The sequence below is a fragment of the Salmo trutta genome, chromosome 26, assembly GCF_901001165.1.
Source record: "Salmo trutta chromosome 26, fSalTru1.1, whole genome shotgun sequence".
Classification (NCBI taxonomy): Eukaryota; Metazoa; Chordata; class Actinopteri; order Salmoniformes; family Salmonidae; genus Salmo; species Salmo trutta.
In genome coordinates this window covers 13369989-13389087 of record NC_042982.1, presented here as the reverse complement: position 1 = coordinate 13389087, position 19099 = coordinate 13369989, and positions in this window count along the sequence as shown.

The following is a 19099-nucleotide window of genomic DNA, read 5'->3' as shown; positions in this document are numbered from 1 at the left end:
AGCGGTAACAGTTCACTATGGTGGGGGTACTTAAGGCATTCATAACACCTTTATGAAACCACGACCCCTTCATGAATGTTGTAGTTTCATCCACAACAACCTTCATATTCAAAACCCCTTATGAATGTTGTTGAATAATGAGTCGTGAACGTTGTCATGAATGATACAGCAACACTCATAAAGGTGTTATGACTGGTTTCATGAATGTGTAATGTGTACCCCCCCCCCATAAAGTAAAGTGTTACCCAGAAGACTGTTAGAAAAGCATCATATTCATTGAGAGACAAGGCAGTGTCAGCCGCATGTGATCTAAAGCCCATCATGGAGGATAACGTGTGAATGGATTTCTAATCAGTGAATTGATGAATAAATGGGTGGGTTGTTGGAATGGAACTACTGTAGCAGATGGCCCAGGAAGAGGTGGTATAGAGAGTATAGACTTCGGGGAGAAGCCTCGTCTCTGTGAATGTCTGGACATGTCTACAGACTATAGAGAGAAGGTGCAAATTCAAATCTGGACCTTGAAACCAGTTTCACAGCTTTTTTTCCCATTCTTCCCCTAATATACGATTGATATAGAGCTGGGACACCAAGGTGTGTGCATTTCATGATCAGATAGAACAGAAAACCAGAAGTAGTCCTGACCTTATAGGGTACAACCCCCCCGGTGTATGTAGTGTGTCCTATACTCAGTCAGCATTGCATCTTGATACACAGACAATGGATTTCAAGGCTAATTGAGGTTAGACAGTCATTCTCCTCATAGATTATGCATGTATGAACTACACATTGACACATCCAGGTTACTAACTAGTCTCCAAAGTACTGGAGCATGTCTTCAATGTATTTTATTTAGTGTTTATTCTGTGCTTTTGTCTATGTATGCATTTGTATTTTTTTTATACTTTCCTTTTTAAAATTTGGACTGCGGGATTGCAAAGATGACAGTTGTTAATGTGTTATTTACTCACACCTCAAGTGCATACTTGTTATTTCTTCATTGTCCAAGACAATTCTGCACCAAATGTCCAATGAGAAATTGTGTCATACAGTGTTTTATTGAGTTTGTAGAACAAATGTCACAGAAATCAGTATTGGAAACATGAGAGTGCCATTCTCTGAATGCCTACTCAAAGGTCTCAAAAGGATCCACTGGTCCAATTACTGTAAAGTGGGCTGGAAAAGGTTGTGGCCTCTTGTGCCTCTCTCTCCAACCCCAGGACAGGGGGAGAAGAATGGGTATGAGTGGTGGATTGTGCCCCTGCCTGCCTGGGAAGGAAGTCTATGGCTTCATAATGGCGGCCTGAGAGGTGTGTTGTTTTAAACCTCCCATAAGGTCACAGGGAGGCTGTAAATCTAAATCACAGCTTGAAAGATTGACAGGATGCGCGCCACAATAGTAGTTCAGTCATGTGCATGCAGTTACCTCCTTCCATTGGAGGACAGAGAGTACCGACTGGCCATGTAGGGGGATAGGATGCACACTGTACGTGACACAGTACATACACTCACACTCACACACACAAACAATACGTCTGGTTGTTTCTCACTGTGTTGGATGTTATTGATGCTGTTGATGCGTAAATAGCACATGATGTTGATGTGTGTGGATAGTCACTGCAACATGTGTTGGCAAGGATACCAGGAGAAGTTCTTCAGATTTTGATCCTGTGCCGACTGTTAATGTTTTTTTCTTTCATTGGTTTAGACCGTATTTTCAATGTGTGTCCATTGCCAATTTTACTGTTAATTTTAGCCCATTTTGGTTGAATAATAGTTAGCGTAAAACCCGCAGGTGATGACGATGCCGAGGTTCACCTTTTAAGGCCCAAACTAATTAGCAATTATCTGGTTGGCTACATCTCCAAAGTCCCTCCCAGCATATCTGCTGTTAGAACTCCATCTTATCCAGTTGGAATCCCCTCTGATCCAGTTAGAACCCCCTCTTATCCAGTTGGAACCCCCTCTTATCCAGTTGGAACCCCCTCTGATCCAGTTGGAACCCCTCTTATCCTGTTGGAACCCCCTCTTATCCATTTGGAACCCCCTCTGATCCAGTTGGAACCCCTCTTATCCAGTTGGAACCCCCTCTGATCCAGTTGGAACCCCCTCTTATCCAGTTGGAATCCCCTCTGATCCAGTTGGAACCCCCTCTTATCCAGTTGGAACCCCCTCTTATCCAGTTTGAACCCCCTCTGATCCAGTTGGAACCCCCTCTTATCCAGTTGGAACCCCCTCTTATCCAGTTAGAACACCCTCTGATCCAGTTGGAACCCCCTCTTATCCAGTTGAAACCCCCTCTTATCCAGTTGGAACCCCCTCTTATCCAGTTGGAACCCCCTCTTATCCAGTTGGAACCCCCTCTGATCCAGTTGGAACCCCCTCTGATCCAGTTGGAACTCCCTCTTATCCAGTTAGGACCCCCTCTTATCAAGTTGGAACCCCCTCTTATCCAGTTGGAATCCCCTCTTATCCTGTTGGAACCCCCTCTTATCCAGTTAGAACCCCCTCTGATCCAGTTTGAACACCCTCTTATCCAGTTGGAACCCCCTCTTATCCAGTTAGAACCCCCTCTTATCCAGTTAGAACCCCCTCTGATCCAGTTGGAACCACCTCTTATCCAGTTGGAACCCCCTCTTATCCAGTTGGAACCCCCTCTTATCCAGTTGGAGACCACTCTGATCCAGTTGGAACCCCTTCTGATCCAGTTGGAACCCCCTCTGATCCAGTTGGAACCCCCTCTGATCCAGTTGGAACCCCCTCTTATCCAGTTGGAACCCCTTCTGATCCAGTTGGAACCCCCTTTGATTCAGTTGGAACCCCATATTTTCCAGTTGGAACCCCCTCTGATCCAGTTGGAACCCCCTCTTATCCAGTTGGAACCCCTTCTGATCCAGTTGGAACCCCCTCTGATCCAGTTGGAACCCCTTCTGATCCAGTTGGAACCCCCTCTGATCCAGTTGGAACCCCCTCTTATCCAGTTAGAACCTCCTCTGATCCAGTTGGAACCCCCTCTTATCCAGTTGGAACCCCCTCTTATCCAGTTGGAACCCCCTCTTATCCAGTTGGAACCCCCTCTTATCCAGTTGGAATCCCCTCTTATCCAGTTGGAACCCCCTCTTATCCAGTTAGAACCACCTCTGATCCAGTTGGAATCCCCTCTTATCCAGTTAGACCTCCCTCTGATCCAGTTGGAATCCCCTCTTATCCAGTTGGAACCCCCTCTTATCCAGTTAGACCTCCCTCTGATCCAGTTGGAACCCCTTCTGATCCAGTTGGAACCCCCTCTTATCCAGTTGGAACCCCCTCTTATCCAGTTAGACCTCCCTCTGATCCAGTTGGAACCCCTTCTGATCCAGTTGGAACCCCTTCTGATCCAGTTGGAACCACCTCTTATCCAGTTGAAACCCCCTCTGATCCAGTTGAAACCCCCTCTGATCCAGTTGGTTTTGTTGCCTATAGCAGAGTTGGGGTTTATTTCGTATTTAATTCAGTCAATTCAAAGAGTGAATTGAAATTCAGTTAAAGACATGAAAATTGGCCATAGTTTTCACTCACACCCACATACACGCACAGACACGCATGCACACATGTACACAAACCTAGTCCTACCGTTGCCTCGTGCAATTAAGTGTGTCAATTCCATACAAATAAGATGTGGCGGTATCTCATATGGAGCGCTCAGTCCCCAGGTTCTGTATAATGGCGGCATTACCTCGGCTTGGTGTCTTGCTAAACCACGCTACTATCGCGATTAGAGCTGACAGCTGTAATTACCACAGTGAGGCATGCTAATGACTGCAAGATGCTGAGCCAGTCTACCGTTTAACTCAATTAAATTACTTCATTATCTCCACAGCTGTCTGCCACTCAAAATGGCCTAGCTGTGTTGACGAAAATCGCAAAATACTGTAGAATCCACTAGATTTGAAGTCACCATAAGAACACTTCATGGTTTCATTTGTGAAAGGGAATGAAACTACAGATCCACACGCACACACACTACTTAAACATCCACCATCTGAATTCTTCTGAGAGCTGAGTGTGTGTGGCTGAGTAACTTTGAACTGTAACGAGAGAAAGGTTAGAGTTGCAGCGACACTAACTCCGTAGACACAAGTTCCTCAAGCCCATAACTCCTCTCTGATCGCCCAGGCCGTCTCTGAGAGAGACGAGAGGTCAGGGACTCCCCTAGCGACCTCTGTTTGAAAGTAGCGTTACATCGCATAGCGCAGGATGAATAATGCATTGGAGATAAAAGGCTAGTGCTGTGATATGGATATAGGTCATTGTGTGATGCTACGGTTTATGGGTCTGCACATTTAAGCCTCCGTCATGCCCATTGTGTGTGTAAAAGGTTAAATGACTTCTGATACTGATAAAGCTTTGTTCCAGTTAATACTAAAGGGGATCCGAGTCTAAGTGGTTTGAGGTGGTTTGGTTGGTGTGGTTACATGCTTTCAGTTCAGTTTATTTGACTTTGCTAAATCAAAGAAAGATAGCTTTTAATTGATTCATTTGCACAAAGTTATTCTTTACATTACTGCTATTCCCTTGCGTTCTCTCTCTTATTCCCTTGCGTTCTCTCTCTTATTCCCTTGCTTTCTCTCTCTTATTCCCTTGCGTTCTCTCTCTTATTCCCTTGCTTTCTCTCTCTTATTCCCTTGCGTTCTCTCTCTTATTCCCTTGCGTTCTCTCTCTTATTCCCTTGCTTTCTCTCTCTTATTCCCTTGCGTTCTCTCTCTTATTCCCTTGCGTTCTCTCTCTTATTCCCTTGCTTTCTCTCTCTTATTCCCTTGCTTTCTCTCTCTTATTCCCTTGCTTTCTCTCTCTTATTCCCTTGCTTTCTCTCTCTTATTCCCTTGCTTTCTCTCTCTTATTCCCTTGCTTTCTCTCTCTTATTCCCTTGCGTTCTCTCTCTTATTCCCTTGCTTTCTCTCTCTTATTCCCTTGCTTTCTCTCTCTTATTCCCTTGCGTTCTCTCTCTTATTCCCTTGCGTTCTCTCTCTTATTCCCTTGCGTTCTCTCTCTTATTCCCTTGCGTTCTCTCTCTTATTCCCTTGCGTTCTCTCTCTTATTCCCTTGCGTTCTCTCTCTTATTCCCTTGCGTTCTCTCTCTTATTCCCTTGCTTTCTCTCTCTTATTCCCTTGCTTTCTCTCTCTTATTCCCTTGCGTTCTCTCTCTTATTCCCTTGCGTTCTCTCTCTTATTCCCTTGCGTTCTCTCTCTTATTCCCTTGCGTTCTCTCTCTTATTCCCTTGCTTTCTCTCTCTCTTATTCCCTTGCGTTCTCTCTCTTATTCCCTTGCGTTCTCTCTCTTATTCCCTTGCGTTCTCTCTCTTATTCCCTTGCGTTCTCTCTCTTATTCCCTTGCGTTCTCTCTCTTATTCCCTTGCTTTCTCTCTCTTATTCCCTTGCGTTCTCTCTCTTATTCCCTTGCTTTCTCTCTCTTATTCCCTTGCTTTCTCTCTCTTATTCCCTTGCTTTCTCTCTCTTATTCCCTTGCTTTCTCTCTCTTATTCCCTTGCGTTCTCTCTCTTATTCCCTTGCTTTCTCTCTCTTATTCCCTTGCTTTCTCTCTCTTATTCCCTTGCGTTCTCTCTCTTATTCCCTTGCGTTCTCTCTCTTATTCCCTTGCTTTCTCTCTCTTATTCCCTTGCTTTCTCTCTCTTATTCCCTTGCGTTCTCTCTCTTATTCCCTTGCGTTCTCATCTCTTATTCCTTGCGTTCTCTCTCTTATTCCCTTGCGTTCTCTCTCTTATTTCCCTTGCGTTCTCTCTCTTATTCCCTTGCTTCTCTCTCTTATTCCCTTGCTTTCTCTCTCTTATTCCCTTGCTTTCTCTCTCTTATTCCCTTGCGTTCTCCTCTCTTATTCCCTTGCGTTCTCTCTCTTATTCCCTTGCGTTCTCATCTCTTATTCCCTTGCGTTCTCTCTCTTATTCCCTTGCGTTCTCTCTCTTATTCCCTTGCGTTCTCTCTCTTATTCCCTTGCGTTCTCTCTCTTATTCCCTTGCTTTCTCTCTCTTATTCCCTTGCTTCTCTCTCTTATTCCCTTGCTTTCTCTCTCTTATTCCCTTGCTTTCTCTCTCTTATTCCCTTGCTTTCTCTCTCTTATTCCCTTGCTTTCTCTCTCTTATTCCCTTGCGTTCTCTCTCTTATTCCCTTGCGTTCTCTCTCTTATTCCCTTGCTTTCTCTCTCTTATTCCCTTGCTTTCTCTCTCTTATTCCCTTGCGTTCTCTCTCTTATTCCCTTGCTTTCTCTCTCTTATTCCCTTGCTTTCTCTCTCTTATTCCCTTGCGTTCTCTCTCTTATTCCCTTGCGTTCTCTCTCTTATTCCCTTGCTTTCTCTCTCTTATTCCCTTGCGTTCTCTCTCTTATTCCCTTGCGTTCTCTCTCTTATTCCCTTGCGTTCTCTCTCTTATTCCCTTGCTTTCTCTCTCTTATTCCCTTGCTTTCTCTCTCTTATTCCCTTGCTTTCTCTCTCTTATTCCCTTGCGTTCTCTCTCTTATTCCCTTGCGTTCTCTCTCTTATTCCCTTGCGTTCTCTCTCTTATTCATTTGCTTTCCCTCTCACACTCTCTCCCTCTGCCCTTTACTCATTCCAAAACTCTCTCAATCCATTCCACCATCTTTCGTTCCCCCATTTCCAATATACCTTTTCTTTCTCTCTCTCTCTCTCTCTCTAACCTTAGTATCCCTAAGTCACATTCCTCTTTCTTTTTCATCTCTCAATCCCCCTTTCCCTACTTTTTCTGCCAGAAAGACTTTGACTTTAATGTATAAATTCAGCATCAATGGGATATCTTTTTCTTTTCCCTTTTTCTCCTCAAACCCCCTCTATCTCGGTGCTCTGCTAGTCAGCAGGATCTATAATGCACCATGCTGCTTCTAGTGTGAAATTAGCTGTGTGAAACCACTCTAATGAACACACACACTCTCTCTCTCTCTCTCTCTCACGCACACACCCACACACACTTTCTCTCTCTCTCTCACGCACACACCCACACACACTTTCTCTCGCTCTCATGCACACACCCACACACACTCTCTCTCTCTCTCACGCACACACCCACACACACTCTCTCTCTCTCTCTCTCTCTCTCTCTCTCTCTCTCTCTCTCTCTCTCTCTCTCTCTCTCTCTCTCTCACGCACACACACACACTCTCTCTCGCTCTCACGCACACACCCACACACACACTCTCTCTCGCTCTCACACTCTCACACACACACACATGCACACACACATACACACACACACACACGCACACGCACACACGCGCACACGCACACACACACACACACACACACACACACACACACACACACACACACACACACACTCCCAAAGTGTATATAGCCAAGTTATCGTTACTCACTGTGTATTTATTATTACTTTTGTGTTTTACTTTTCTATTATTGCTGTATTGTCTTTCTCTCTGCATTGTTGGGAAGGGCCTGTAACTAAGCATTTCCCTGTTAGTCTACACCTGTTGTTTACCAAGCATGTGACAAATAACATTTGATTTGACACACATATTTAGGAAGCATTGCAAATGACATTGCCTAATAAATACTTTATGACATATTTATATTCTATCAGAGTATGCATGGAGTCAACATCAATCATATATGCTGTTTTCTCCTAGCCGATAACAAATCACAATAACAAGTCCCTTAGCTATACTTATTTTAAAATATTCCTAATTGTACATCCCTCGTGCCATTTCCAATATCACCATCTCTACTAGGCCTATAGATCACAATATGTCATTGACCTGTTGTGTGAGTGTCATACTATGGACTATGGATTTGTTGTATCTTGCTCCTACCTATCTTTCCGATTTGGTCCTGCCGTACATACCTACACGTACGCTACGGTCACAAGACGCAGGCCTCCTAATTGTCCCTAGAATTTCTAAGCAAACGGCTGGAGGTAGGGCTTTCTCCTATAGAGCTCCATTTTTATGGAATAGTCTGCCTACCCATGTGAGAGACGCAGACTCAGTCTCAACCTTTAAGTCTTTACTGAAGACACATCTCTTCAGTAGGTCCTATGATTAAGTGTAGTCTGGCCCAGGAGTGTGAAGGTGAACGGAAAGGCTGGAGCAACGAACCGCCCTTGCTGTCTCTGCCTTGCCGGTTCCCCTCTTTCCACTGGGATTCTCTGCCTCTAACCCTATTACAGGGGCTGAGTCACTGACTTACTGGTGTTCTTCCATGCCGTCCATGGGAGGGGTGCGTCACTTGAGTGGGTTGAGTCACTGACGTGGTCTTCCTGTCTGGGTTGGCGCCCCCCCTTGGATTGTGCCATGGCGGAGATTTTTGTGGGCTATACTCGGCCTTGTCTTCGGACGGTAAGTTGGTGGTTGTAGACATCCCTCTAGTGGTGTGGGGGCTGTGCTTTGGCAAAGTGGGTGGGGTTATATCCTGCCTGTTTGGCCCTGTCCGGGGGTATCATCGGATGGGGCCACAGTGTCTTCTGATCCCTCCTGTCTCAGCCTCCAGTATTTATGCTGCAGTAGTTTATGTGCCGGGGGGCTAGGGTCAGTCTGTTACATCTGGAGTATTCTCTTGTCTTATCCGGTGTCCTGTGTGAATTTAAATATGCTCTCTCTAATTCTCTCTCTCTTTCTCTCTTTCTTTCTTTCTCTCGGAGGACCTGAGCCCTAGGACCATGCCTCGGGACTACCTGGCATGATGACTCCTTGCTGTCCCCAGTCCACCTGGCCATGCTGCTGCTCCAGTTTCAACTGCTCTGCCTGCGGCTACGGAACCCTGACCTGTTCACCGGACGTGCTTGTTGCACCCTCGACAACTACAATGATTATTATTATTTGACCATGCTGGTCATTTATGAACATTTTAACATCTTGACCATGTTCTGTTATAATATCCACCCGGCACAGCCAGAAGAGGACTGGCCACCCCTCATAGCCTGGTTCCTCTCTAGGTTTCTTCCTAGGTTTTTGGCCTTTCTAGGGAGTTTTTCCTAGGGAGTTTTTCCTAGCCACCGTGCTTCTTTCACATGCATTGCTTGCTGTTTGGGGTTTTAGGCTGGGTTTCTGTACAGCACTTTGAGATTTCAGCTGATATACGAAGGGCTATATAAATAAATTTGATTTGATTTGATTTGATATAAGCATCCAGTCTGAACTCTCCTTCCCCCGTCCCTTGTTATTGGGTGCACCTGTGCTCTCTCAGGTCATAAGCTGGTTAATGACCGTCCTATTACAGTAAGGTAGCGGAAAGGCCAGGCGATTAGCCACAGCCTCGTTAGGTCATCATGACATCCTGCTACATCCACCCAGATATTACTATCAATGCAGTCACATGATGCAGCCCAATGGCACCCTGTTCCCATGTAGTGTAGTCCACTATAAAGGCAATAGGGTGCCATTTGGGATGCAGACACACACTAACAGGAAGACAGGAAGACAGTCAGTGCCCCTGGCTGCAGACTAGCTGACCTTTCTGAGGGGCCTTTCTGAGGGGCCATGGTGGTGAGGGGACAGACTGACAGACACAGATCACCCGTCACTCACTCTCTTATCCATAGTTATGAAAGTCAACCTAGACCTCTGGTGCTCCCTGCCTTTCTCCACTCTCTACCTCTTCTCTCTCTGTTTTCTCTTCTCTTCTTATCTCTTCTTATCTTATCTCTCTCCATCTTTTTGTCTCCCCTCCCTCCTCGACTACTCATTCATTCCCTCTGACACACTCCATAATGTCCTCCCTCCTTCCCTCCTTCCCCCCGTCCTCCCATCTCTCTCTGTCCTCCTCTCCTCCATATCTGCTGTGAGGGGTGTATCTGTCATGTTGAAGGGTCTTGGTTGGAATGTAATTAGCTTTACACATATTTCCTAGCCATTCCTAATTCGAGTGGTAGGTTGATGTCATTAAAACACCATGGGATTGGACTGGGGAGTAGCCTAGTAACCAGCTCCTCCTCCTCCACTGAGATATGGGTCCCCCAGTCACAGAGCAGGACTTGAATAGACTGGAAATAGACCAGGGGTAGGATCATTATCTTTCTGTTAGAGAGGAAAACAAAGACAATCTATTTTGATTTTCCATAACGGGGCTAGTATCGAACCGGGAAAGACAAGAGCACATAAAACCCCAAAATGGTCTCAGAGGGCCGTCTTTGAGTACATCAGGAAGCACATCCGTGTTTTAAGTAAGCACTGCCCTCCGATGCTCTGTTTCTGATGTAACTGACCTTCCTGTTGATTTTGTAATGATGTTATCTGAAGCAGCTCTCGGCCAAAACCACTTTAAGCTTGCCTTGCTACAGTTTCAGAATTTCTCTCATGTCCTCAGAAACAGCCACCGTATTAAGCCTTATGCGTTTTGGTGTGTGTGCTTGCGTGTGCATGCGTGTGTGCGTGTGAGAGATAGATACTGTTATTGAAATTGACTGCACATTCAAGGACAATGTAGAAAGCGAACATTTGCTTAATCCATTTAATATCCCCGTTGAAAAGTGAAAACACTCTTATGAAATCCTCACAGAGTTTTACATTAACCTAACAAAGCCAGTAGACAGACAATATGTTAAGTAAAGATTATGGTAATGAATATTATCATTGCATATTCAGCAATGGAAAAAGCTATTTTAAGGTGAAAATGGCAGAATGTTTTGCTTCGCATGAGTAGTCTTAGAGGTAGGTGCATTAACAAATAATGTCTAGCAAATGCAGCACTTGGAATTATGTTGAGTAATACATCGAATTGAAGCTGACAGTTCAACTATACAAAACAATAGGGATTTGTTTAATCATTTATGAGTGGAGGAAATGACTCTATGTTACTGGTAATGCATAGATGCAGATTTAGTAGCTACACTTCAAATGATGACATGGAATGATCCAAAATCTATTGAAAATGTAACTGCACTCATTATGTTCAGTCATGGAGCGTTATATCAGGGCTGCTTGAGTAGTGCGTTTTATATCTTCTCTGAGTCAGTGGACGCTATTAATCTACAGTATGATTTTGGTGAATATTGTATCTCTTTTGTGGGCTGTTATGTAAACTTGTAAATCCACAATATTACATTTGTTGCGGAAACATTATGGTTGAGGCTTATTTTCAATGGAAGACAACTGAACCTCTCCAGTAGTTAAGGATGATCAACGTCGAGACCAAAGATCAAATCAGAAACCGCTGACTATCCGACAGGATCCCCACTCATCAAACACTCTCTGATCTCTTGTCTTACAGGAACTACCACCACGGCCTGCCATAGTATTCCCTATGGCCCTAAAGACTTAGAAAGCTAGCAAAAGTGGTTCCCTAACTGAGGGGCCAGCCTTAAAAGCAGAGGATCTGAGCTGACTGAGAATTACATAAGGACTGTACAGCTCTCAGAGTTCTTATGACAGAGAGAGTCCAGTGTTCTTTTGGGAGATAATATAGGCCTATATTGTCTCTCCCTGTTCCTCTGGTTATGTAAGGACTGTCTTGTTTACAATGGGTTAGAGTCGGATCGGTTTTAGGGTCACATCAGAGGAATACAAGATATGACAACATGGAACCATAGAACCTGATATATGTAATCATAACTTCATGTTCAATTATGGACAATCTTTTTAGTAATGTGACTAATTGTAAGATGCTGTGTGTTTAGGCATTTTTCTATCATTGTTAACTTCTAGATGTGTAGCCTATAGTCTCCTAGCCTTGCTCTAAGTGGTCCGTCCCCGGCCTTCACTGCTTGTCAGCCTGACGTATCTCTGCCATGTCGACAGGCAGGGTGGCGTGCGGCGCTGAGTAGAGGACCAGACATTGCCCGTGTCGTGCCACGGCAGCCTTGCCAACCCATCAGCGTGTGTGAGAGTGTGAGAGGACGCCAAGGAAGGCTAGTGTTTCATTGGTGTGTGCAGCTAAGATCTGCTGCTTCCTGTTAGGACACGCTTCACTTCCTGTCAGCCACCCTACAGCGACTGCCTCTGTCTCTCTGTCTCATCCTCTCGCTTGCACTTTCTTTGTCTCTCTCTCTCTATGTTTTTCTCAGTCTCTCTCTCTTTATGTCTCTCTCTCTCTGTCTCTCTCTCTCTCTGTCTCTCTCTCTCTGTCTCCTGATCCTCTCTCGTCTCCTCTGTCTCTTAATGATAATCTCATCGCTTCTACCTTTGATCTTTTCCTCTCTTCTTGGCTCATCACCTTCAATGAAGTTCCACTTATCGCTCCTCATTCTCCCCACCTCTCTCTCTCTCGCTCTCTCTCTCTCTCTCTCTGAATGCCATCTATTTGGTCCTGTAGTAGTGTCCCCTCCCCTTCCTCCCTCCTCCACCCCTGTCTTTGGCCCACCTGTCCCTGCTCCTCAGCTGCACCCCCTGAAGACAAGGCAGAAGCACCCAGGCAGAACATCCAGCCTGTTCCCAGCTCTGCAGCGCTCTAACCCTCTTCCTTCATACCTCTCCTCCTCCTATTCCTTTAACCCTCTCTCCTCCTATTCCTTTAACCCTCTCTCCTCCTGTTCCTTTAACCCTCTCTCCTCCTGTTCCTTTAACCCTCTCTCCTCCTGTTCCTTTAACCCTCTCTCCTCCTATTCCTTTAACCCTCTCTCCTCCTATTCCTTTAACCCTCTCTCCTCCTGTTCCTTTAACCCTCTCTCCTCCTATTCCTTTAACCCTCTCTCCTCCTGTTCCTTTAACCCTCTCTCCTCCTGTTCCTTTAACCCTCTCTCCTCCTGTTCCTTTAACCCTCTCTCCTCCTGTTCCTTTAACCCTCTCTCCTCCTATTCCTTTAACCCTCTCTCCTCCTGTTCCTTTAACCCTCTCTCCTCCTGTTCCTTTAACCCTCTCTCCTCCTGTTCCTTTAACCCTCTCTCCTCCTGTTCCTTTAACCCTCTCTCCTCCTATTCCTTTAACCCTCTCTCCTCCTGTTCCTTTAACCCTCTCTCCTCCTGTTCCTTTAACCCTCTCTCCTCCTATTCCTTTAACCCTCTCTCCTCCTATTCCTTTAACCCTCTCTCCTCCTGTTCCTTTAACCCTCTCTCCTCCTATTCCTTTAACCCTCTCTCCTCCTGTTCCTTCATACCTCTCCTCCTCCTGTTCCTTTAACCCTCTCTCCTCCTATTCCTTTAACCCTCTCTCCTCCTATTCCTTTAACCCTCTCTCCTCCTATTCCTTTAACCCTCTCTCCTCCTGTTCCTTTAACCCTCTCTCCTCCTGTTCCTTTATACCTCTCCTCCTCCTGTTCCTTTAACCCTCTCACCTCCTATTCCTTTAACCCTCTCTCCTCCTGTTCCTTTAACCCTCTCTCCTCCTGTTCCTTCATACCTCTCCTCCTCCTGTTCCTTTAACCCTCTCTCCTCCTGTTCCTTTAACCCTCTCTCCTCCTATTCCTTTAACCCTCTCTCCTCCTGTTCCTTTAACCCTCTCTCCTCCTGTTCCTTCATACCTCTCCTCCTCCTGTTCCTTTAACCCTCTCTCCTCCTATTCCTTTAACCCTCTCTCCTCCTGTTCCTTTAACCCTCTCTCCTCCTGTTCCTTTAACCCTCTCTCCTCCTATTCCTTTAACCCTCTCTCCTCCTATTCCTTTAACCCTCTCTCCTCCTGTTCCTTCATACCTCTCCTCCTCCTGTTCCTTTAACCCTCTCTCCTCCTGTTCCTTTAACCCTCTCTCCTCCTGTTCCTTTAACCCTCTCTCCTCCTATTCCTTTAACCCTCTCTCCTCCTGTTCCTTTAACCCTCTCTCCTCCTGTTCCTTTAACCCTCTCTCCTCCTGTTCCTTCATACCTCTCCTCCTCCTGTTCCTTTAACCCTCTCCTCCTCCTATTCCTTTAACCCTCTCTCCTCCTATTCCTTTAACCCTCTCTCCTCCTGTTCCTTTAACCCTCTCCTCCTCCTATTCCTTTAACCCTCTCTCCTCCTGTTCCTTTAACCCTCTCTCCTCCTGTTCCTTTAACCTCTCTCCTCCTGTTCCTTTAACCCTCTCTCCTCCTGTTCCTTTAACCCTCTCTCCTCCTGTTCCTTTAACCCTCTCCTCCTCCTATTCCTTTAACCCTCTCTCCTCCTATTCCTTAAACCCTCTCTCCTCCTATTCCTTTAACCCTCTCTCCTCCTGTTCCTTTAACCCTCTCTCCTCCTGTTCCTTTAACCCTCTCTCCTCCTGTTCCTTTAACCCTCTCCTCCTCCTATTCCTTTAACCCTCTCTCCTCCTGTTCCTTTAACCCTCTCTCCTCCTGTTCCTTTAACCCTCTCTCCTCCTGTTCCTTTAACCCTCTCTCCTCCTATTCCTTTAACCCTCTCTCCTCCTATTCCTTTAACCCTCTCTCCTCCTGTTCCTTTAACCCTCTCCTCCTGTTCCTTTAACCCTCTCTCCTCCTGTTCCTTAAACCCTCTCTCCTCCGCTAACTGTCTTACCCCCAACCCTCTCTCCTCCTCTCCTCTTCCTCCCTTTCTCCTCAGCACCAAGAAACATGCTTGTTTTCATCAGGGTACATGTAACATTGATGGTTATGTACATGTTTACACATATGGTTTTTGTTTGTCTTTGTTCTATGCTCACATTTTATCATCCATATTAGATGCTGCCCTGCAGTGTATTGCATATTATGTATTTTTCTATAATAGATGTTTAGAGTTGATCTGCAATTTAAACCTAAATCGGCATAGTGCTGGGATACTTCTATTACGTGGCCTGGGTTATGTAAGAATGAGGGAGATGTAATGATTTGCCAGTTGGTGAATGTATTGATTGTTATTATGAAGATGGTTTTGATAATAGCAATGATGATGTGGATGATTACATTTGTGATGAATGACACGACGATGGCGAGGATGATAATGATAATGAAGACGTTTATGATGATACTTGTCTTGATGGCAGTGATGATGATGATTATGATGATGATGATGAAGATGAAGAGATTGATGTTGATGTTTATGATGATGCTAGTCTTGGTGACAACGATGATGAGGACGAAGGCCATATTGCTGATGGTGATGACGCTGGCTGCCACAGTGGTCAGGAAGAGACGCTGTCCCCCGGCCATCTGTGTACAGATTAATCCTTGCTGGGTTTAGAGATATTACTGCCAGGCTTATTGCCGTGGCAACCAGCCCTCAATCCCAATTCAGCACAGCGAATTGGGATATCAGAGACACACACGTACACACACACACACACACACACACTGCACACACTTTCTCTGTGAACAGTGCTGCTGCTTAGTGCAACAGAAATGATAGAGGAATGAACACACACACACACACAAACGGACATGCACGCTCACACCAAGGTTATTATATTTTGTGTTTTTATATTTGTTTTTTTTTTCGATTCGTTTTTAATTTGTTTTTATTTAAGTTGTCCAGAGCCAGCTGCTATCGCACTGGTGCCAATGCGAGAGCCATAGGATTCTACTGAATATTACAGATTGCCCACACACACAGTAGCTGTAGTAGATTTTAGGGGAATTTTATGACAAGCTGAATGTGTTCTGAGTATTCTGAGCTCAAACTGATATTCTTTCCAATAAGTAGATTAGGAGAAAAACGACTTTGTTTTAGTTGTCAAAGTGCCTGAAGCAGTCGTCTCCGCCTGCTGGTTGCTAGGCTACCCGAGGAAGCAGGAGAAGGGTAATGCTCACTTACACAGACCTGAACCGTGACCCTTTTTTCAATGGGAAACTGCCTTTTTACTTCATCCTAATTCCTCCATAATATCTGGTCATAACTAGTAATAGTGATGCACAAACTAGGTCTGTTTGAAACATCGCCATCTCCTGGCAGCATTTACCCACCAGATTCAGCCGCTTGAAAACCTGCAAAAAGCCTGAAAACCTACATTGAAAACCTACATTGTAAACCTACATTGAAAGCCACATTGAAAACCTACATTGAAAACCACATTGTAAACCTACATTGAAAACAACATTGAAAACCTACATTGAAAACCACATTGAAAACCTACATTGAAAACCACATTGAAAACCTACATTGAAAACCTACATTGTAAACCTACATTGAAAGCCACATTGAAAACCTACATTGAAAACCACATTGTAAACCTACATTGAAAACCACATTGAAAACCTACATTGAAAAACACATTGAAAATCTACATTGAAAACCACATTGTAAACCTACATTGAAAACCACATTGAAAATCTACATTGAAAACCACATTGAAAACCTACATTGAAAACCACATTGAAAGTTTAGGGAAAAAGACTAAAACAGAACATAATGTGCTTTTTATTTTAGTTTGTTTTGGAATCAAAGATAATAGTTTCAGTATAGTTTTAGTTTTTCCAAATGGGTTTGTTAATTATTTGAATTAATTTAGTTTACTAAATCGTTTTTTCATTATTATTTTTGGGTTTTAGTTTCAGTTTTAGTTTACTGTAATAACCTTGGCACACACACACGCACGCACGCACGCACGCACGCACGCACACACACACACACACACACACACACACACACACATTCCCTCCTCCCTTTCCCTTGCTATTATCACTGATGCCATTAGCGCAAGCAACTACTTGGAATTGTTATTATTTTTGGTCAGTTTTATCATTTCATCAGCAGCACATTTTGATGTGTCATATTATAATATACTGCTTTTGTTTTATGATTCCATTCACGTGGACAATCTGACATTTCGGTATCCCATCTCTCTCTCGGTCTCTGTCTCTCATGCACTCAAACACATGCAGAAAGTGTTTTGATATTTTGACACCTACATCCCTTCAGATAGAGCAGCACACTGTCAATCACCACAAGGTCAATCTCAGCATGTGTAACATTCAAGGTTTTATTCAGTATTTACATACAGTACACAAGTCAGAAACAATGGTCAAGAAACCTTCAAATAAGGTCAGTTGGATATAAAATAAAATCTGCAGTCAAAACAACAGATTTTCCGTTACGAATCACAAACCAGTGTTTTTTTCTTTCTTAACATATGTTTTATGTCCACGTAGGTGTTGGAGATATACAGAGCTATGATGAAACAATCACATGTTCTTCTACAGAATAATACATTTCCCTTTCTGCTCCTTAAGAAAACATAAACCTGACGTTCAGTCATTTTAGTGCCCTGTGGTTGCAACCGAGCCAAATATAGACATTACCTCGTCCTCAACCCACTCTCATACCCGGACACGTTCTTGATATTATTTTTCAGGACGTTACCGTAGCAACCACTCCTATAAGGTAGCCTCGTTTCATTTGACAGTGCAGTGGTGGTGATGATCAAGAATCATAAGCTTTATGTAAATGGTTTACTCTAACTTGTATGCTACTTTATGACTCATAGGGCCACTGTGTCAGGTGAGGGGACAGGCAGTCGTTTTCCCCACACTAAAGCTTCATAGGGGCCACTGTGTCAGGTGAGGGGACAGGTAGTTGTTTTCCCCACACTAAAGCTTCATAGGGCCACTGTGTCAGGTGAGGGGACAGGTAGTCGTTTTCCTCACACTAAAGCTTCATAGGGCCACTGTGTCAGGTGAGGGGACAGGTAGTCGTTTTCCCCACACTAAAGCTTCATAGGGCCACTGTGTCAGGTGAGGGGACAGGTAGTCGTTTTCCCCACACTAAAGCTTCATAGGGCCACTGTGTCAGGTGAGGGGACAGGTAGTCGTTTTCCCCACACTAAAGCTTCATAGGGGCCACTGTGTCAGGTGAGGGGACAGGTAATCATTTTCCCCACACTGAAGCTTCATAGGGGCCACTGTGTCAGGTGAGGGGACAGGTAGTCGTTTTCCCCACACTAAAGCTTCATAGGGGCCACTGTGTCAGGTGAGGGGACAGGTTGTCGTTTTCCCCACACTAAAGCTTCATAGGGCCACTGTGTCAGGTGAGGGGACAGGTAGTCGTTTTCCCCACACTAAAGCTTCATAGGGCCACTGTGTCAGGTGAGGGGACAGGTAGTCGTTTTCCCCACACTAAAGCTTCATAGGGCCACTGTGTCAGGTGAGGGGACAAGTAGTCGTTTTCCCCACACTAAAGCTTCATAGGGCCACTGTGTCAGGTGAGGGGACAGGTAGTCGTTTTCCCCACACTAAAGCTTCATAGGGCCACTGTGTCAGGTGAGGGGACAGGTAGTCGTTTTCTCCACACTAAAGCTTCATAGGGCCACTGTGTCAGGTGAGGGGACAGGTAGTCGTTTTCCTCACACTAAAGCTTCATAGGGACACTGTGTCAGGTGAGGGGACAGGTAGTCGTTTTCCTCACACTAAAGCTTCATAGGGCCACTGTGTCAGGTGAGGGGACAGGTAGTCGTTTTCCCCACACTAAAGCTTCATAGGGCCACTGTGTCAGGTGAGGGGACAAGTAGTCGTTTTCCCCACACTAAAGCTTCATAGGGCCACTGTGTCAGGTGAGGGGACAGGTAGTCGTTTTCCCCACACTAAAGCTTCATAGGGCCACTGTGTCAGGTGAGGGGACAGGTAGTCGTTTTCTCCACACTAAAGCTTCATAGGGCCACTGTGTCAGGTGAGGGGACAGGTAGTCGTTTTCCTCACACTAAAGCTTCATAGGGACACTGTGTCAGGTGAGGGGACAGGTAGTCGTTTTCCTCACACTAAAGCTTCTCTTCTGAAAAACCTCACGGCCTTAGCCCCATCCTCACTAGAACAAGTAGCACTCAGTTTAATGAAATTGCCAAGTTACTATTGATATCACGAGAGATTAAAGGGTTTGAAATTGTCCCCATAAACTAAATATTTCTAATCCAGCTCGGTGTGGCCGTTTGTGTCGACTACATCAGCACCGTGCATCGAGTGCACTTATAGCACGTCAAAGCCTCAGACTCAGTGGGTGTCATGTCCTTCACATGACAAGACAGAGCTGGCTTCATCATGGCTCAGACTCTCAGAGTGGAGAGTGGGATACTAAAGGCATGTAACAAGTATCATTAATACCAATTCTCATGTTCAAATTCTTATGACACGTTCCACTGATCCCTTGAACGATGCAAGTCTGTCTTGCATGAAGTAGTGATTTCCTTGCTTATTGTGGCCAATGAGAATACAGATTCAGCAGGCTAGGGTCCATTTTAAAAGCATGTTTTGACACAATAGACAATGTTGGGTATTTTTGCCAGCATTTAGCTGATAATGTAGTTGACCATCATTGTCC